We start from the raw sequence: 21,083 nt of genomic DNA, 5'->3' as shown, positions 1-21,083 counted from the left end.
CTGTAGCACACGTAGTTCCTTTATAGCGAAGTCGGCCATCTTGTTTGGGGCAACATAGTTATATGGGAATGCGCACTTGCGGAATTTTGAATATCCCCTATTCTGCATATATGGGCATTAGCCCATTACGCTATCGAGTCATATCCTTAAAGGGTAGCTGCAGCACTTTTTTGAGAATTTCGCGATATTCAAGGATTCAAATCTATGTAGGCTGTAGCTAGAGCACGCCAAGTGCTTTTACACTATCATTTAAAATAGTGACGTAATCGACGATTGAAATTTGCGCTTCTCCTCAGTGCACCGGAGGAGTGCAGGAAAACTCAGAGTGACGTCACGGAAGGTATGATTTCAAATTACCGCTGTCGTCAGCCACACCCTGCCCTGAAACGTTAGACGCTGCCAAACAACTCTCGGCGGGGTTCGTCTTCGGTGGCATTGGTTTTTTCCTTCAAAGCAGGCGTTTGTGCGTTGGAAATGTACCGATACCTTCTAAGACGTCATCATGCGCCCCCCACTTGGAGTTGTGCGCTGCGGAGAAGTTTGAAGGGGGTCCGGATTTTAATCGGCAACTACTTCACTATTTGAAGTGCTAGCCCAAAAATACTTCGCATGCTTTGCCTCCAAGTGTCAAACATTCGACCGTCTTAAGCTCGTTGATTTCTAAAACCTATGCTGTTTCCCTTCAAGGCGGAGCTTAATTGTCCCCACCAGTTTTTTTAGGAACAGTTCGATATAGCCGATAATTCGTAATATTCGCGTTCGTTATATCGAGGTTTAACTTACATTTTCCTTATTGCCAACTCTCGGCAGCCTTTCCTCGCTACGTCGTCTTTTCGAAGCTGCGATGATTGTAGGCGGCATTGTCGTCTTCGTCCGGTAAATCCATCACTCCTTGCTGCTCCGTCTTCAACTCTCGGTACTGCACGCGACGATCTTCTGTCCTTTAGTCTTGATCCGATTCTTCCGACTGCACCATCTTCCCGGCGTTCGTTACTCTTAGTTTTGCAAGCAGCGCAATTGTTCCTTGCAGTTCACTCGCTAGACGGCTTCTCATATTGCGCAGCCCGCTCGCCACGTCTTCAGACCCATGTTAATTAAAGCAGAGGTTCTTCACGTCTTGACCATGTCAGCTACGCCATTCCCGATATCAATTTGTTTGTGATGATGCTATTTCCTGTCCTTCAAGAATTCATTCGATATTCATGTGAAGACGCGGAGCTGAGTGTGGGTTTCGTGACGAACCTTGGGGGCGTGCTTTGCGACTGAGGACGTCGGCGCATTGCGCAGGTCTTCCGCGGGTAGTGCACCCCAACTCATTTTCTCAAAAATGCTGTGATTATGCCGTACACAAAACTGGCTTACATTCAGAACGTCTCTTCCAGCTCATTTCAAAAATTAACTTCGGCACTTCCGCTACTTCAATAACTTCCAAGTAAAAAGTGCAACCTCTCTAAAACCCACGACGTTCCCGACCATCACCTCGTGGTCGGGAGTCGTGGTCACCAGCGGTGGCCTTTTGGTAGAACATCCACCTGGTATTGGGGAGGTGCTTGGTTCGACCCCCAGTGCCGCCGGGTACTCACCGGTTTTCGAATGGGTTCTAGATTTCCCCCGGCCTGGTGCCCGGCTCTTCTGAGGTGAAGTGGTTGGAATAGGTCCTGTGTTTAGCTTCACCCCTCCTTCGATTAAAAATCTAGCCGCGAAGGACCGAAATCCGGTTTTGAGGTAAAACCCACTGTGCCCCCCCCCCCCCCTTTTTTTTTGCACAAGTTGGGTTCCAAGACCCACTTCCAAGCGTCCACCGCAAAGAAGCCGAGCACCAGGCCAGGGGAAAGTTTGCACCTATTGCATCACCGGTGGGTATCCGGCGGCGTAACGCGCGACGCCAAAAAAGGTTCATCTTTTCAGAAATGTCATTGAAAAAAACCTCTTAAAGTGTTTAAGCAACAACGTTTTTTTTTTTTAAATATATCTTTTTAAAAGTGCGCCTGTTAAGCACGAAATATAAGTTTCTGTGGTGCGCAATATTTGGCCAATAGGAGAGCCAGCTATCTCCTATTTTGGGCAAACTTTGCATTTACATGCTTTTCTGCTCGTTTGTTGCAACATTAGACAGGACATTGAATGTTAGGGCATTGGTCGAACAGCGTTTATTTTTGCACTATCTTTTTGGCCAAAAGTTGTAGTTCTGCAGTCGGTAGCTCACCGGCCTATGTAAAGTCACTGGTTCCAGTGACTTTAGGCCTATGATGCTTGGAGCGCCCATGGTGGCTGAAGTGGTCACGAGGGGGCTCCACGCAAGCTCCCATAGACGGGTCGCCAGCTTTCCCTCTAGGTAGTAGTAAGAAACTCTATGGTTTATAACGAATAAATGATGCGCGCTTGCCGCAATGGTAAGGCGAGTGATCAGCGCGATAGCTCGTTCGCGAAATGAACAACGAAATGACGACTTGACGCATAATTAGTTTATGATGGCAGCGGTGGTGGTGGTCCCATTAAATCACGCGATACCGCATATTGCGTTTAGCCCATGCGTTGGCACTGTGCCATATCCGTTTCTTGCATCCAGATAATGTATGCGTGCTTCGCAGTGAGCGATGAAATGCTTGGCTATGGGCGTAGTCGTTTTTACACTGCGCTGTCTGCTGAAATCCACATCGCTGCACGTGTTTCATGATGTTGTCGACTGCTTTAGATTTGTTCAGATAGTGAAGTACACTCTTCAAAAAAGTTCGTAAAACGTTAGTAAATGGGTAGTGAAAAGGTAGTAACTGCAGCAGTAACTAACTCTGACTTCATTTTACTACTTTTTGCCAACTACTTACGACCCTCTTCAAAGTATAGTTAGTAAAAGTAGCCCTTGCTACCTTTTTACTAACTGTGGCCGCCAGTTACTACCTCGTTAGTAACCGTTCCTTTTACCCCAAAATAAAGTCAAAACAAAGTCAAAGAATGTAACTGACGCAGACTGTCATGCCAATAAATTGGTTTTGTAATTAAACATTTCTGCAGGGGCATGCGGTTGGGCGGACTGAGCTGTTTCTGCAATCTCAACTTCATAATTAACGCTGGTATCTTAGCTCAACCGGTACGAGCAACTAGCCCGTAAATGTGAGCCTGATTTACGGAGTGTATAAGCCTGAGAAAGATTTCCATACATGTGCACGCTCAGTGCGCGATTGTGACTCTTCCTGATTTGTGCTTTTCCTGCATTCTGGATATTTGTGTGCGCGCGGTAAGGTTGTTGGTGCCATCATCTCGCATAATTTCTACATGTAATGCGCGGTAAGCTTAAACGTAAGTGTGTGATTTACTGCCACCACGTTCTGATAGCTCTGTCTGGATTCCGGAATTAGTCAAATTGACTGTGAAGCTTTTTTTATTTTTCGAGTATGCACACATTTGACAAGCCACGCCAGCACACCGTACGAAGAACCTAGCAGCGTATGCAAGTTTCTATTCATTTTCTTAGTAAATGCTACTAGCTTCCCGTTACTAACTGTGGGTAGCAGCCGTTACTAACTCAATGGGTTAGTAACTGTTACTAACCTCCCCGTTACTAACTGCAGTTACTAAAAGGGTAGTAACATATGTGACAACCAGTTACTACCCCAAAGTTAGTAAGCACTACTACCCTTTTTCTAAGAGTGTATGTACCCTCTGGACGTCCGTGGCAGCCGAAGCCAAGGATGACGACTCAATGAAAATTGATTAGTCATAAATACCTAAAGGACTGACAATGGGTGCTATTGCTGCCTAATGCAATGCTATATCGCACGCCATTTTGTTGCCCTTCGACCACCTGAACGGGTCTTCCTTCCAACTTCCCTTATTATTACTGTTCTGCTTGAGACTTTTTTCGAGACACGTTCACAGGAAGTGGCGTGTGTCCACATCAGTGTCCGGCGTTGAACATCTCGGGCTCGTGCTGTGTCCAGTGCAGAAATGTAGTTGCTGCTTTATGCATGTTTTCGAACCATTCTGTTCACAGACTAATGAAAGACCAGTCCAAGGATTTTTAATTAGGTCATCTGCATATGTGTCTTCGATCATGAATATTTTAGTCACGAACTGCTTTATTCAGTTTTTTTAGCGCAGGCAAGAACTCCAAAGAGTCGAAGTTAATGCGGAGCCCTCCACTATGCGCCGTCTCTCATAGGTCGCGTGTAGCTTTGGGTCATTAAAACCATCCACGTACCATACCATACCATACCATACCATACCATACCATACCATACCATACCATACCATACCATACCATACCTAGGCCATACCATACCATACCATACCATACCATACCATGCCATACCATACCATGCCATACCATACCATACCATACCATACCATACCATACCATGCCATGCCATACCATACCATACCATACCATACCATACAACCCCGCCCACCCGCCGCGGTGGCTCAGTGGTTACGGCGCTCGACTGCTGACCCGAAAGACGCTGGTTCGATCCCGGCCGCGGCGGCCGAATTTCGATGAAGGCGAAATTCTAGAGGCCCGTGTACTGTGCGATGTCAGTGCACGTTAAAGAACCCCAGGTGGTCGAAATTTCCGGAGCCCTTCACTGCGGCGTCCCTCATAGCCTGAGTTGCTTTGGGACGTTAAACCCCAATAAACCAAACCAAACCATACCATCCCATACCATAAGGTTTCGTTATCCAGGTGTATGTAGCTGGACGTTTATGGGAACAGTTCCAGCAGACGCGCAATTATGGTATCGTCGCGTGCTGGACGCTGGTTAACTAATACTGAGCAGTTAACTTTATAACCATTACTGTTAGTCTCCTTACTTATTGAGAAGCGTGTAGCCCACAGTAAGTTATATCCATATATCAGTTTTTAGAATTAACGCAGTTACCCCCCGCGCTGTGACCCAACAAATGTTGGCTGCATCGCGCCAAAATACGTGCGTTTTCTGAAAGCTTACAAGCAAAGCGCACGCAATTCGTCGATACAGACAAAATCTGTTGGGCCACAAGGCCACCGGTAACTGCGTTTTAGAAATATACAAACTGATATGGATATTACTAACGATTGTTTATCCAGGCTAGAAGTAAGCGCGTCTTAGCTGTATCCTGAAGCTGCGCACTCTATAAACACGACTACGTCTGAGACAGAGATTGTAATAGCGCTGCAATAAGACGTACACAAGAAAGACTGACACAGGACATGCGCTAACTTCATCTGATTTTATTTACTGCAAAGCCAGCAAATATATAGAAAATTCAAGGCATGCGCAAGAAACACTGTTACAACAGGCATCAACAAAACCGTTCAAGATATGATATCTCAGTCTTGAAAAGGCGGACCGAGTTATCGCTCACGCAATCTAATCCCCTCTTCCTATGTCCTGTGCATGTCCCGTGTCAGTCTTTCTTGTGTACGTCTTATTGCAGCGCTATTTTCCATTTCTGTCTCAAATAATGCACCATCTAGCCCAAATTGACGTTCTTCTAAAACGACTACGCTTATATGGGAGTGAAAAGAGAGTAGGCGATGAGTAAGAGGAGTGCAAGAGAGGACAGATTACTCCCTTTCTACTTCTTTCTGCTTAGAGTGCTCACCGCTGACAATGCTGTGACACAAAAACACTCTTCTAACTTGAAAAGCCTATTTAAAAAAAAAGGACTGCAGAACACGTTGGTAAAACACCCTGCATGCAAAGCACCGTAAACACGACAGCGCCGGTATACAGGGTGTTTCACCTAAGACTTTCTGCAATTTTTAAAAATAAGCTATTTGAATTAGATGCCCGCTTTTTCTGGCATAGCATTGTCAGTGGTGTACTACATCATAATGCAGCTAAGACGTGCTAACTAGCAGGCTTGTTAACCAATATTTAATAGTTAACTTTTAAACTATTACCGTTGGGCTCCTTAATTATTGAGAGGCATGTAGCCCACCGTAAGTAATGTCCATATCCGTTTTTAGAATTTCGAGAACGCGATTATCCTCGGCGCTGTGGCCCAACAAATTTTGGCTATTTGGACGAGTTACGTGCACTGGAGAGGTTGCTTTGCCTGCAAGCTTCTCAAACCGCATGTATTTTGGCGCGATGTAGGCGAAATCTGTTGGGCCACAGCGCCGAGGATAATCGCGTTCTCGAAATTCTAAAAACGAATATGGACATTACTTACGGTGGGCTGCATGCCTCTCAATAATTAAGGAGCCCAACGGTAATAGTTTAAAAGTTAACTATTAAATATTGGTTAACAAGCCTGCTAGTTAGCACGTCTTAGCTGAATTATGATGTGCTGCACCACTGACAATGCTATGCCAGAAAAAGCGCGCATCTAATTCAAATAGCTTATTTTTAAAAATTGCAGAAAGTCTTAGGTGAAACACCCTGTATATATATATATATATATATATATATATATATATATATATATATATATATATATATATATATATATATATATATATATAAGTTAATTAATTAGCTAACTTTTTAATTATTGACTTCAGGAAGAAAGTGTCAATGGAAATGTTTTAGATCGCCTCGAAAAACCGATAGTAGTGCTGTTTCCGTCAAGTTACGATTCACGTAGCGTCATTTATTGGCCTTAAAAGAAAGTTATCACGTGACCAGCTGCTCGCTCGCATCTCTGCCCCAATGTGCACCCGTAGCCTCATCGAGGAGAGGACTTCGGGAAAAACGGATTTTATTCTTTAAGGCGCGTCTTGGGACGTTGAACTGGCACAGTTGTCATCTGGGAGCTTTTTCTTACTGTTCGGGTTGTGGTTAAAGGCCGGTAAAGAAACTACTTTACGTAAATATTACTTTGCTGCAAATGTCTCAGTAAGCTGTTTCTCAAAGCGATCTACAACGTTTTCATTGACACTTTGTTCCTCACGTCAATAATTAAAAAGCTAGGTAATTAAGCTTAACTAATTAGTCAACCTTGAAGAACGAGAAAAATACTGCAGACTAGGTCACGCGACTCTAAAAAACCCTCATTTGGTTTCAGACGGCTAGGACACCCCGTGTTTTTTAAAAGCTTGGTTACATTTAGCTGGGTGTATATATATATATATATATATATATATATATATATATATATATATATATATATATAGTAACCCACTGCGTTTCATGTCGTCGAGAGAGGGCGTGCACGGGCCCCTCCCGCGCCTCGTCGCGATGCGCACGTGCTGTTTTGCATTTTGCACACGCTGTAGGCGATCAAATATGCGCGCCAAACTGCGCGCACCTGGGTCGATGGGGAGGATGGACACCCGACACCTTTCATCCGCGCTCGGATTCCACCCCGGCCGGCGCGTTTCACCGCCTTCGCCCTACTTTTATTTCAGCCGCACGTGCGCATGGTGAATGAAATGGGAAAGAGAGAAAACCCAATTTTTGTTTCTCGCGCAGCGACCATATACGTAGGCACTGCCGGAAGTGTTGTGTTAAACATATACAGACAAGCGCGAACGCTTCAGTGTCGGAACACCCGATTCTTTTGTTGCATTCGTGGCTTTAGTTTTCTTTCTTTTGTGTTTATCCAGTTTCCGTCAATTATTCCGTTATTTAAGTTGCTAAGTTTCCGTCTGGTTGTAGAAACTCCGTTCTGCGTTTTGGGATAAGTAGGTGACCGCCAGCTTTTCTTGTAAAACTCAGATTTTACGAGATCTCAACGATATCATATTTTTGATTCTACTTGAAGATACTGCGCTTCGTCAAAGGGATTTGAACATAGTGGAACTACACCATATAACAGAATAAACGCAGGCAACAAAACAGTGCAAAAAAAGCAGATTGATTATAATGACAATATAAGAAAATGTCGTTAATCAACGAAGAAAGACAGAAAGAAAGAAAGAAAGAAAGGAAGAAAGAAGGATAGAAAGAAAGAAAGAAAGAAAGGAAGAAAGAAAGAAGGAAAGAAAGAAAGGAAGAAAGAAAGAAAGAAAGAAAAAAAGATAGAAAGACAGAAAGAAAGAAAGAAAGAAAGAAAGAAAGGAAGGTAGAAATAAAGAAAGAAAGAAAAAAAGAAAGAAAGAAAGAAAGAAAGAAAGAAAGAAAGAAAGAAAGAAAGAAAGAAAGAAAGAAAGAAAGAAAGAAAGAAAGAAAGAAAGAAAGAAAGAAAGAAGCTGGCAGGACAAAAAAGGCTGAGTAACTCCGATATTAGTCAAATTATTCCAATCAGCTACGGTTCGTGCCATGCACTCGTAGTTCAGACATTTAAAGTAATTATGCCCCATTTGTCGACTTGAAAAGGCAAGCGCTAGGCACGTACTTTTGTTGCTGTGTCCGCAGTTTTCCTAATATCGCGATCATGGTGTACATCGTGATCAATAGCTTTTATTGGTCTCTTAACGTTTCGAACTTTCCATTCTTTGAAATAATTCTTGATCTTTTAGCTTGTCTTTTTCAAACATCCATGTATTATATTTTGCAGTATTATACGTTTTTTTTATTAAACTATCGCTATCTGACTGTTTCTTAGTCTACAGTATGGTCCTGCGATCTTGCCTTTTTCTGTTTCGAAGTGTTTGGTTTATTGGGGTTTAACGTCCCAAAGCGACTCAGGCTATGAGAGACGCCGCAGTGGAGGGCTCCGGAAATTTCGAACACCTGGGGTTCTTCAACGTGCACTGACATCGCACAGTACAAGGGCCTCTAGAATTTCGCCTGCATCGAAATTCGACAGCCGCAGCCGGGATCGAACCCGCGTCTTTCGGGCAAGCATCCGAGCGCCGAAACCACTGAGCCACAGCGGCGGGGCTTTTCAGAAGTGTGCCGCCAGCGAAACAAAATTGTTTAGGCACAAGGACGATTATTAACACGCCGTAGTGGCTTACTGGTCTTGACGTTCGGTTGTTGAACTAGCACAAGGTCTCGGCTTCGAATCTCAGCCGCGGCGGCCGTTTTTCAACGCAGGCAAACAGCAAGAACCCCCTTGCGCTGAGCGATGTTAGTGTACTTTAATTATCCCTAGGTGATCTAAATTACGTCCTGAGCGTCTCTAAGGGGCCGCGCGCTGCTTCCGAGAAAAGTTATCAATGTCGTTGTTGTTCGTGCAAACGGCCGTTATCAGAATGGTTAAAGAACGCCATTCACGCCGACTCACCCATATTAGAATTCACGTGCATTACGAGCTATGCGACGAATATCCGCGACGAATATCCGAATCCCATCCTGCCTGAACCACTCGAAAAAAGATTTCAACTGACACTATTCGGCGTGCTCTTACTGAATGTGACACTGTGAGAGTGGCTGCCACGGATGATACCTGTAGGTAACTGACAAACTGCGTTCTTATTTTAGGCCGTTGAGGAACTGCTATTTTCCTCAAAATCCACTAGCATAATGTAGCGATTCTTACTGCCCTTGTATTATGTTATAAAGTTGGCTGAAACGTATGCTGAGACTGGGGAGCGCTAGGTATAGACAAGGGAACAACACACACAAAGAAACAACACGAGACACGAGGGCTCGTGTCGTGTTGTTTCTTTGTGTGTGTTCTTCCCTTTTCTATAACCTAGCGCTCCCCAGTCTCAGTATGCACGACCAACTGGCCCCCTACAAAGCTTTACTGAAGCGTATGCTTTTTATTTTTGCAATGGTAATAGTAATCACTGTCCTTTCGTAATGAACTTTGAATTTTGTATGCGGTAATTTCTGCATTTTTATAAAATTTAATTTATTGCGGTACTGGGTAACCATTTTTCACTGTTTTCTTTTGTGATTATTCTGTATGAAACTGCTACAGTTTTTGAAGCATGGAAGCAGCATTATTTTGTTCATGCGTGCTTTTTATTCTTAATTATTGGAACCTAGAAAAAGCGCAAATGTTCCCGAGACGACCATAAAATATTAACACTGTACATTATTTTCGTCTCATATAGACCTATACTGATTTCCACTGCGGCGAATCTAGCTTTCCGCGTCAATATGGTTTCGACGTCCGCTCTACAGAACACTATGAGTGTGCTGTAGTTGTTGTGAAGCTGCACTTTCGCGGTATCTGGTAATATTTCCATAGTGTATAGTTACCATTCGGAACGTACAAAATAGGCGTTCTCATGCAGAGTTGCCCAAAACCAATCGTATTTTAAAACAAAATTGAGCCAAATTGAAGAAATCTTTTTAGCCTTGCGGAGTGCGCTGCAGAAGTAGGTGGTTGGATGGTTCGACAGAATACCGGCAAGCTATCCAAGGAAACTAAAGATCTGATTAAGAAACGCCAAAGCATGACGACGTCTAACTCCACAGACAGATTAGAAAAAGCAGAGCTGCCGAAGTTCATAAATAAGCGCAAGGTAGCCGACATGAGGAAGTTTAGCATGGAGAAAATCGAGCATGCTCTAAAGAGCGGAGGTAGCCTAAAAGCAGTGAAGAGAAAACTAGTCATAGGTGAAAACCAGATGTATGCGTTAAGAGACAAATAAGAGACAAAAAGGGCAATGCCATTAGCAATATGGATACGATAGTTAAAGCAGCCGAAGAGTTCTACACAAATCTATACAGTAGCGAATGTAATCATCAAGTTACTGAGGGAGGCAGTCGAGCACAGCAATGGGACATCCCGCCAGTAACTAAGGAGGAAGTAAAGAAAGCCTTAGGAGCAATGCAGAAGGGGAAAGCAGCAGGTGGGGATCAGATAACAGCATATTTGTTGAAGGGTGGAGGAGAGATTGTACTAGAAAAACTAGCCACCCTCCATACGCAATGCCTTGTGACCTCGAGCGTACCAGGAGCTTCGAAGAACGCTAACATTATTTCAATTCATAAGAAAGGAGACGTGAAGGACTTCAAGAATTACAGACCGATCAGATTACTGTACGCTGCCTGCAAGGGATTTGCTGAGGTAATCGCCAATAGGGTCAGGACAACCTTAGACTTCAATCAACCAAATGATCAGGCAGGCTTTCGTAAAGGCTACTCGACAATAGACCGTATCCACGCTATCAACCAGGTGATAGATAAATGCGCAGAATATATCCAGCCCCTATAATAGCCTTCATTGATTACGGGAAAGCATTCGACTAGATGGAAACCTCAGCTGTCATGCATGCATTGCGGAATCAGAGTGTAGAAGAGTGTTATGCAAAAATATTTGAAGATATAATACAGCAATAAAATTCCAATAAGGAAAGGTGTCAGGGCATGGAGACACGATCTCGCCAGTGCTGTTCACCGCCTGTTTACAGGAGATATTCCGGGGCCTGAATTGGGAGCAGTTGGGGATAACAGTTAATGAAGAATACCTAAGTAATTTGCGATTTGCTGATGACATTGCCGTGCTAAGGACATGAACTGCAAAGCATGATAAATGAGTTAGACAAGCAGAGCAGAACGGTGGGGCTAAATATTAACGTGCAGAAAACCAAAGTAATGTTCAACGGTCTAGCAAGCGAACAGCAGTTCGCAATTGGTAGCGAGGTGCTAGAAGTTGTAAGAGAATATGTATACTAAGGGCAAGTAGTGACCGCTGATCTGTATCATGACAGGGAAATAACTAGAAGAATAAGAATGGGGTGGAGCTCATGAATCGCAGTTTACCAATATCCCTCAAGAGAAAAGTATACAACAGGCGTATCTTACCGGTACTCACCTATGGGGCAGAAACGTGGAGGTTAACGGAAAGAGGGTTCAGCTTAAGTTAAGAACAACGCAGCGAGCTATGGAAAGAAAAATGATAGGTGTAACGCTAAGCGAGCGGAAGCGGGCGGAGTAGGTGAGGGAACAAACCCGGTTTAAAGACATCATAGTTGACATTATGCGAAGCGGACTTTTGAGCGAAAAAAAGAAAATGAGTTCAGTCATACTGAGACGTAAATCCCTTGTATCGGCGCTCTTGCTGCCTTTTCGCTTTTATTTTTGCGCTCAGAGTTGGCTGGCAGCCCACAGATGGCGCCACCGCTCCGTGTCCTTGGAGATGCCTGGTAGCTTGCGCTTCCTTTAACCAGTGAATGCAATGCATTGTTCATAATTTTTAAAATTGTAGTTGAAATGAAATTACGCATCTGTAGATTGTAATGATGTTAATAGCGCCGAAGCAAGGTAGGCTATGGCGAATTTGAGACTTATATTCCTATAAAAAAGGAAAGGTTTCCATGATGTGATTCACTGCATCCGCAACTTACAAGCAACTTATCCGAGAACAATAGCCCTGTAGAAACTTTTTACGCAGAGGGTGAGGTGGGGGGGGGGGGGGGGCTGAAGCTGACTCCAGTTCACTGGGCAGATGGATTTAAGTATATGAAAGATCGTTGCAGATAATATTTAACAGGGAAGAGTGGCGCTGTAGTCCACTTGGAATCTCATCACTGCGCATGCGCCACAAACTTCTATCGCCGCCGCGGTGGCTCAGTGGTTATGGTGCTCGGCTGCTGACCCGGAAGACGTGGGTTCGATCCCGGCCGCGGCGGCTAGAATTTCTTTGGAGGCGAAATTCTAGAGGCCCGTGTACTGTGCGATGTCAGTGCACGTTAAAGGGACACTGAGGAGAAATTGAAGTTGACTTGCATCGACAGAATACCAGCTCCTGATTACAAAAACGCCATTCATACTGACAACAAAGCTCGTGTAACGTAGAAAAGAGCAAGAACCAAAATACAGGTATCGCCTCCACAGGCCAAACTCGCAAGTACAAGCTTCATGACGTCATAGGACAAAACAGTGTTGCTAGAACCAATAGTTCGAGCAACACTAGGACACGAGAAGCCACGAATCACTGAGGCGCAGCAAATGCATGCGCAAATCTCCTTGACGTCGCCAGATGGCGCCACGTACCCGACAGCTACGCGCGCTCCTGCAGCGCCGGGACCGAACAGCGCCTGCTCACAGCGGTATGCGGGCTCCCGGTATTCCGCTAACGGTAAACAAGGTACACGATATGCTAAAGGTGTCTATTTGCGAGAACTTCGTTGACGACTTCGAGAACGGGCTCCATTGTAACGCTGGCAAAACGCCGGTGCAAACGTAAACGAAGCGACGGCCGCAATAGCCGATAGATGCCTTCAACGTGCGGCCGGCGGTAGCTTGCTTTTCGGCTGCTGCTGGGGCGCACTGCTGGCCGCCAGAAATCACGGAGTCTGCGTTACGTCATGTTCACGTCTTGTGTCACGTCACTTAGTCCTGTGTCGTCATAGGAGAATCCCAAGTTTGAATCAGAGCGGCGGGAAAAACGTTTCAAACTTCGAATCCAAATTTCTTAGAAATAAATGAATCTTTCGCTTCCGGCCAAGTGGCAACAAAGCCATGAAATTGCGAACTATCGGATTTTGCTATAAAAAATATTAATAGAGCTCTCCTCAGTGTCCCTTTAAAGAACCCCAGGTGGTCGAAATTTCCGGAGCCCTTCACTGCGGCGTCCCTCATAGCCTGAGTCGCTTTGGGACGCTAAACCCCATAAATCAAACGTAACTCAAGCTAGCCACTGAGAGTGCAGCGTTTTTTTTTTTAAATGAGAAGCATTTCTATGGCCAGCCTTGCGACTTTTCTCGCGTCCAATGCAAAGTTACCCAGGCAGGGCACGAGAAGATGTAATGCAATTCGTCATTCGTTGGGCTTGGAAGAAGGTGCATGAAGACAGCATTTATAAATTCGAAATAAAACATTTGATAACTCCAGCCGAGCTTATTCCGAAATATCGAATCGCTCACGGGAAATGTTGAACTTGGGTGGCGTGCAAATTCTTCTTTTCTTTCTCTTTTTTTTTTATTTCCCAACCTTTTAACAATGCATTGGGAATTCGCGGTTTTATCACTCAGTCTCCTGCTTTCATTCACGTCATTACTTGATCACCTTTAGCATTCGTACGTCGACACCTCAGTATCAGCCAATATGCCACAGAGTACGTGCCATCTTCGGTTTGACGACAACGACTACATGTGGTTCTATTATCATGGGGTTCTGTGAGAGCACCCTTTTAAAACCTGGCTCAAGTTACGCAAAACAGACCATGATATTGTTCCTTCCGTCTGAGTTCTATTCGCTCATCCAGCGCTACAGTGAATAGGCGGAATATATGGATCACTCTCGGAAAAGGTGATCCGGGGACGGGGTCGGTCACATCTGAACTATATATCTTCAGCGCGAATTCCGCCGAAGACTTGTCTGTCTCGTAACACGGCCCTATCATCATCCAGCGACACGGACAGTGTCAACCACGTGTTCCCAGACAACGCAAAGACGTCCTGAGTATGTCCTCAGGATGTCCGCGTCAGGATGTTCAGACGTCCTCTGGTCACCAAGCAGTCCAGCTGGAATCCATTTGTCCATCCGTTGCGCATACTGAGGATGCCTTGGGGATCATGTTTGGCGACGTTTTAACTACGACTTCAGGATTTCTGTGAAGGGCTTTTATTTTTTATGGGAGTGCCGTATTCAAAGATAATAAAAGTGAGGGTAATTAGAATAAGCACGAAGAACGTGTTTACCAAGGGCCGCAGAGAGTAGCTGTCTAGAGTTGAATTCTGCTGCCTGACTGCCTGAATGGAAAAGATGAGTGGCCCAAAAATCTAAACAGCCCAACCCTGTAAACAGCCCAACCCCATCAGAAGCATGCGATGCATAGGAACAGATGTAGAAACAAAAATATCTTCCGATATCTCCCAAGGACCTTTGTTTTTGTGGTCACAACGGCGTCCATCATTAGATCATTATTGTACACGCATATCGCTTAATAAACCTGGAGTTTTTAATAAATGAGAGTCGAGTGCGAGAGAAAATCTGACCTGATCTCAGTTCGGTTCCACAGTATTATCATGCTTGGGTTGGTTTATGGGGCTTAACGTCCCAAAGCTCATAAACCAAACCAAGAATGATAATACTGTGGAACCGAACTGAGATCAAGCCAGCTTTTCTCTCGCACTCGGCTCTCATTTATTAAAAAACTCCAGGTTTATTAAAGCATATGCGTGTACAATAATGATCTAATGATGGACACTATTGTGACCACAAAAACAAAGTGCCTTGGGAGATATCTGAAGATATTTTTTGTTTCTACATCTGTTCCTATTGTTGCGACGCAAGGTAGCAGATCCCACCGCTGCCACCAGTTGTTGCGGCTCGAGGTAGCGTGGCCAGTTGTTGTTGCACCAAGGGAGCTCGTCCGGGATGAAGGAACTGTCTGAACTTCAGATGGTTGGAGATTACAAAAACAAGCAGATTTAATGGCAAGAAACTGAGACACTTATTTACAAAAATTTACAAAAGAAGAACAAGGAATCAAAATTTAAGAGTTCATAGCGTCGAGCGTCTGGATGAGCCTGATACCCAAGGCCCAGAGCCAATGGATGAACCTATTCCCAAGGTTCAGAGCCACACTGGATGAACCTATTACCGAAGGTCCAGAGCGTTCGTGCCCACTTTGGTCGCAGTTTATATAGCCCAAGGCTCCGCCCCTGCACCAGGCGACATTCCATCGCGACACAAAAGATCGGCACCAGCACCATTGTCGAAGACCTGTTGAGCCTCCTCACTAGGCGGTAACTCATCGTGGCACAAAAGATCGCCACCACACGTCACTGCCAACTAAGACACCTGCTTAGAGCCCGCACGTGGGAACTGGCGAGTCCGCATTCCTAAGTCCGCAGTCCGCATTCCTATAGCATTGTGTCGTGTTGACGTCACAGCCGCAGCTGCGCAGGCTTCCTCTGATTCGTTCCGGGTTTTTTTCTCAAGACGAGGGACACCCTTTCTTCTCCTGTCGTCGGTTGCTTCTCGAGGGGGAGGTCGTTTTCGCCGAGCCGAGTGTGGGAAGAGCCTCGTCGGCCACTTCCCAGAAAGCCACCCTTTTTCGTGAGGTCATCGTGGGGTCAAGTTGAAGTCAAACGACCCGTCAAAATTGCCGCTACGTTGAATCTCCCTCCGTTTCATCTCAGGTCTCAAGATGGGTCGTAACAGCTACCTCCCCCGCCAGACGAGTCTCGGCGAGTAGCAGTCATCGCTGCTGCACGAAGAGACGACTTGCAGAAGCATGCCAGAAGTATGCCAGAAGCCCTCTGCCGCTCGCAACGTGGTCTTCTATTACGCCGGCCAAATTCTTTGAGGCGTCTCTGAAACTCCAACCACATGCGCAAGCAAGCACTCAACCTTCCTCCGAGCAAACCAGTTCCAAAAGAGGGTGCTATAATCCGGTTAGTATAGCCGTTGTGAATAGCCCACACTGAAAACTCCCAGGACCCACGCAAGCTGAGAAAAACCGAACCTGCTACTGTACACCTTCACTTTCAAAACCGCACGAAAAAAACTTATAGTAGCAATTTTGGTTCATAAAGAGCATTCCGGACTGCTAAAAAAAAGAACAGCTAAGAAGTCCGCGTCCCTTCCTGCATGTACTTAAAAAAAAGTAAACAGCTCCAAAAGCTGCACAACTGAGTGAAAATCACAAACTTTACAAAGACCACTCAGCCTTACCACCAAAAACTGGAAACTCGTTTGCCTTCACCCCTGTCTCGTTTTTTTCAGTGAGTCAATGCACAAAAAAAAAGAGGCAAACACTTATTCCTCGAATTGGACAACCTTTAGCCGCGCCCTGCGCGGTCGTGGTCGGATGGCCGGTCTACAAGCAGGTGCTTCAAGAAAACTGCGAAGTTGATTGGTTCCGCCTCCACTCGACCTACTGCGGAAAGGGTGCGTCCTCCATTTCTTTGTCCCGGCTTGTCGCGTCCCCCTCCGACTCACGCGCTCTCTGCGGCGCCCCTTTTTGTGGCTGTCGAGCCCTATTCTTCGTAACGCTAGTAACAGGTAGCATGCGTCACGTGTCCAACGACCACGCCGTCTGTCCCTCTTTTGGCCCGCAAGGGCAGTCACCTGGGCTTTCATCGGGCCTATCCGCCTGCGGAAAAATTTCACTGATTTTCCTTTTCGGTCACTAGCTTTCGTGGTGCCGTCCCTTGTTGATCTGCCGGCCTTTGCATCAGCATCAACACCTGCACTGGCACTTCTCAATTGCTTGTCGCGTTCGCGATGTTTCTTCAATGGACAATGGTGCTTTCGGCCTGCAAGGGCAGTGACCTTGGCTTTCCTGGGGCCCAGCCGCCTTCGGGAAAATGACACTGTTGGTTTACCCTTTCCCTCAACAGTTCTCGCGGTGCTGTCCCGAGTTAATTTGCCGGCCCTCGCATCAGCATTAACACCTGCCCTAGCAATCCTCATTCGCTTGTCGCGTTCGCGGTTTTTCCTGCGCCGCGACGCTACTTGCGGTTTACTCACAGTGCCAGGCGGCGGCTCAACTGTTGAATCGTCCACTCCTGTGGTTCCATCTGAGCACCAAAGCTCATTTTCCTGCTGCCTTTCTTTCGGAGCAGCATCAAACCCATTTCTGGTTACAGAATCAATCGCGTTTCTGTGGCACTTTCCGGCGAGCGTTGGGCTCTTGCCTGGCGCTTCACTGTTGCCGTCAGGCAATTCCCGTTCACTCTTTGTGCCCCTTAGTACCGCCTCAACTTCCTGACTGCTAGCGCTCGCCAGCTGCACCAGCGGTGTCCCTTCTCTGGCTTTGTCATTGCGTTCACACCGAACCTCGCTGCATTCTTTCTGGCGCGGGACATCTGTCTTATCTGCCAACGCGCTATCTGCCTCAGGGCTAACAGTACGCGCGTCACACCTTTCTTTTTCCTCGCAAAGGTTTCGCTCTTCCTGTTCTTTCTCCACGCGGAGGCTTTTCTGCGGAATAGTTTTACACTTCTCGCCTGCCTCCTTGTTGAGAAGAGGTACTACTTGCTGGGGACAACTGCCCGACCTCTCGCTCAACTCTTTTGAGTTACGGAGCTCAATCGCCCGCTGCAGAATCGTTTCAGCCCTCTCATCTGCCATCTTGTTGAGAAGAGATTCCAATTGCTGGGGACAACAGCCCAACCTCTCGCTCAACTCTTCTTCTAATTTACTGAGCTCAGCCCTTTTCTTCAGTAATTTTGCTTCCCTCTCACGTTCGCGCTGACGCCATTTTTCCTCTCTCTCTCGCTCCTCCTGCTGTCTGAGCTGCTCTTTTTCCTGCTCTTTTTGCCGTCTGAGCTGCTCTTCCCCCTGCTCTTTTCGCTGTCTGAGCTGCTCTTCCTTTTTTTGTTCGATGAGACTCCACTCTTCAATGAGCTCCTCATCATCTGCCCCCAAATCAGTAATGGCCTGAATTATCATGGGTTTTCGTGCCAAACCCCTTGTCTCAATCCCCAATTCCTCACACAACAGCAACAGGTCCGACTCCTGCAGTCTCTGTAGGTCCATGATAGTTCTGAGTCTGAGCTATTTCCAAAACAACTATGCAAAAATACCAAACCTGTAAGATTTAAGCACAGGTGTCTACCAGTTCTAAATTTTAACCCTCTCTTAGAACCTGGTCCACATCAAAGGAAAAGCCAAGCACTCACCCACACACGTGATCATGTCCAAGACAGCTGCACTCTCGCTGGCCGACCGTTGTTGTCGCTTGTGGCTTCAGATTCCCATCGCTGATCCACAGTTGTTGGGTCTTCGTATCCCACCAGTCTCTTCGGATCCCAGGCTTCGGATCCCAGTTGGGTCTTCGTATCCCACCGCTTCGGATCCCACGGCTTCGGATCCCACCGCTGTTCACCAGTTGTTGCGGCTCGAGGTAGCGTGGCCAGTTGTTGTTGCACCAAGGGAGCTCGTCCGGGATGAAGGAACTGTCTGAACTTCAGATGGTTGGAGATTACAAAAACAAGCAGATTTAATGGCAAGAAACTGAGACACTTATTTACAAAAATTTACAAAAGAAGAACAAGGAATCAAAATTTAAGAGTTCATAGCGTCGAGCGTCTGGATGAGCCTGATACCCAAGGCCCAGAGCCAATGGATGAACCTATTCCCAAGGTTCAGAGCCACACTGGATGAACCTATTACCGAAGGTCCAGAGCGTTCGTGCCCACTTTGGTCGCAGTTTATATAGCCCAAGGCTCCGCCCCTGCACCAGGCGACATTCCATCGCGACACAAAAGATCGGCACCAGCACCATTGTCGAAGACCTGTTGAGCCTCCTCACTAGGCGGTAACTCATCGTGGCACAAAAGATCGCCACCACACGTCACTGCCAACTAAGACACCTGCTTAGAGCCCGCACGTGGGAACTGGCGAGTCCGCATTCCTAAGTCCGCAGTCCGCATTCCTATAGCATTGTGTCGTGTTGACGTCACAGCCGCAGCTGCGCAGGCTTCCTCTGATTCGTTCCGGGTTTTTTTCTCAAGACGAGGGACACCCTTTCTTCTCCTGTCGTCGGTTGCTTCTCGAGGGGGAGGTCGTTTTCGCCGAGCCGAGTGTGGGAAGAGCCTCGTCGGCCACTTCCCAGAAAGCCACCCTTTTTCGTGAGGTCATCGTGGGGTCAAGTTGAAGTCAAACGACCCGTCAAAATTGCCGCTACGTTGAATCTCCCTCCGTTTCATCTCAGGTCTCAAGATGGGTCGTAACACTATGCATCGCATGCTTCTGATGGCGTTGTGCTGTTTAGATTTTTGGGCTGTTTAGTATTATCATGCGATAGGGCGATTGTAGGATATTTGAAAAATTTTCATCCTCGAGGCATCCAGCAAAGTAAATACTGAGGACATTCTGAGGACATACTGAGGACATTTAGGCATAGATGCACCCAAAAGGTACTCAGAATGTCCTGTTCGGGATGAGGACGTGCTGATCACTTGGGGACGACCTCAGAACGTTTGGTGCTCTCTGGGTTCGTGTAGCTTGGTCGTGGCTGGCCAAGAACAAACGCTGAGCAAGGACCTCGCCAGTGATTGAAGAACAAAGACGCGCCCCGCGAGTGTGGCGGGTTGACAAGCGGGGTGGGTGTCAACGGCAGCCTCGTGGGGAGCCGCGAAAGCCTTCGCTTTTCCAGCGAGGACGTGTAGGCAGTGAGAGATGCGAAGTGGCTTCTTCGTTTAGGCGCGTCGTTGACCTCGGTGATGGATTTTCTAGTGAAGCAGCGCAACGGCACAAGGCCAACGGAAGAAGAGGACAAACTCAGCGCTGTGTTTGTCCTCTTCCTCCGTTGGCCTTGTGCCGTTGCGCTGCTTCACTAGAAAATATGTCAGACCAACTCGCCCACCAGTTCATGTTGTACATCTCGGTGATGGGCTTCGAAAGCTGACGTGCACGCGAGTAGCACGGAGCGGCGAACAAAGGTTCTGCAGGAATCAACGCTTGCGCTTTCAACTTCGCCTTGAAAGCAGTGCCATACCTCTACTCGGCGTATCTGTGTTGTTACTGCTGCTCGCATTTACTGACAAAGCACATACCGACGAGTCTATAATCGGCCTGAGATCCTGAACTTCCTCGTTTCTTCTTTCATATTCCGCTTCATGAGTCCGGACCCGTTCCTTGCGTTATACGTTAGAATCGTAGCGCAGATTTTGCATACTATACTGTCAGTCAAGTTCCTCAGCACCTAGATGCAGGGACGTGGCCAGGGGGGTGTTTCGGTCTCAACCCCCCCCCCCCCCCCCAAAAAAAAAATAAATATGTGCGCTGAATCACCCTCCCTCTCCTTTCGCCTTTTTATCGCCCATGCTATTTACACACCGCATCGATATATTACAATGTAAAAACGAAAATGGAAAGAGTGTCCCGCTTGTTGACAAAAACGCTTCCTGTTATAAAAACCAGATGACACCACTAAGCTGAAGTTATCGTTATCATAAACTGTAGCGAAAATAAAAAGTGCATTTCTTTTAAAGCGCATCTGCGGCCAGGCCGCAGGTTCGCATGCATGGGGTAGAGGTTATCACAAATGCCATTCGTTAGCAGTTGCTGACTTCGTTGTAGAGCAGATTTTATGTTCTTGTTTATCATGCGAAAACATTATAAATATCCGCAATTTTTCGTACGAGCGTTTTTTTTTTTGCGTGAAAATAAATGTTTTTTTTACGAATCAAGTCCTCGCAGTACTGTGTGAACTCATATTTTTATGTACATAATACAGTGAACGAAACATCTAACCTTGCGGCTTTATTACAGCATAAAAAAGGACTAAGATATTGTTTGGGCGCAGACTGCCTTTTTTTTTTTTCATCAGCGGCGTATAACACCCTCGGAAAAATATTTCTGATTACGCCACTGCCTATAGATGATTTAGTTTCCTGGTTTTCGACCGGAACTTGC

This window comes from Amblyomma mixtum, chromosome 10, assembly GCF_055824585.1.
Source record: "Amblyomma mixtum isolate Tamu chromosome 10, ASM5582458v1, whole genome shotgun sequence".
Taxonomy (NCBI): Eukaryota; Metazoa; Arthropoda; class Arachnida; order Ixodida; family Ixodidae; genus Amblyomma; species Amblyomma mixtum.
This window is presented reverse-complemented; position numbering follows the sequence as displayed.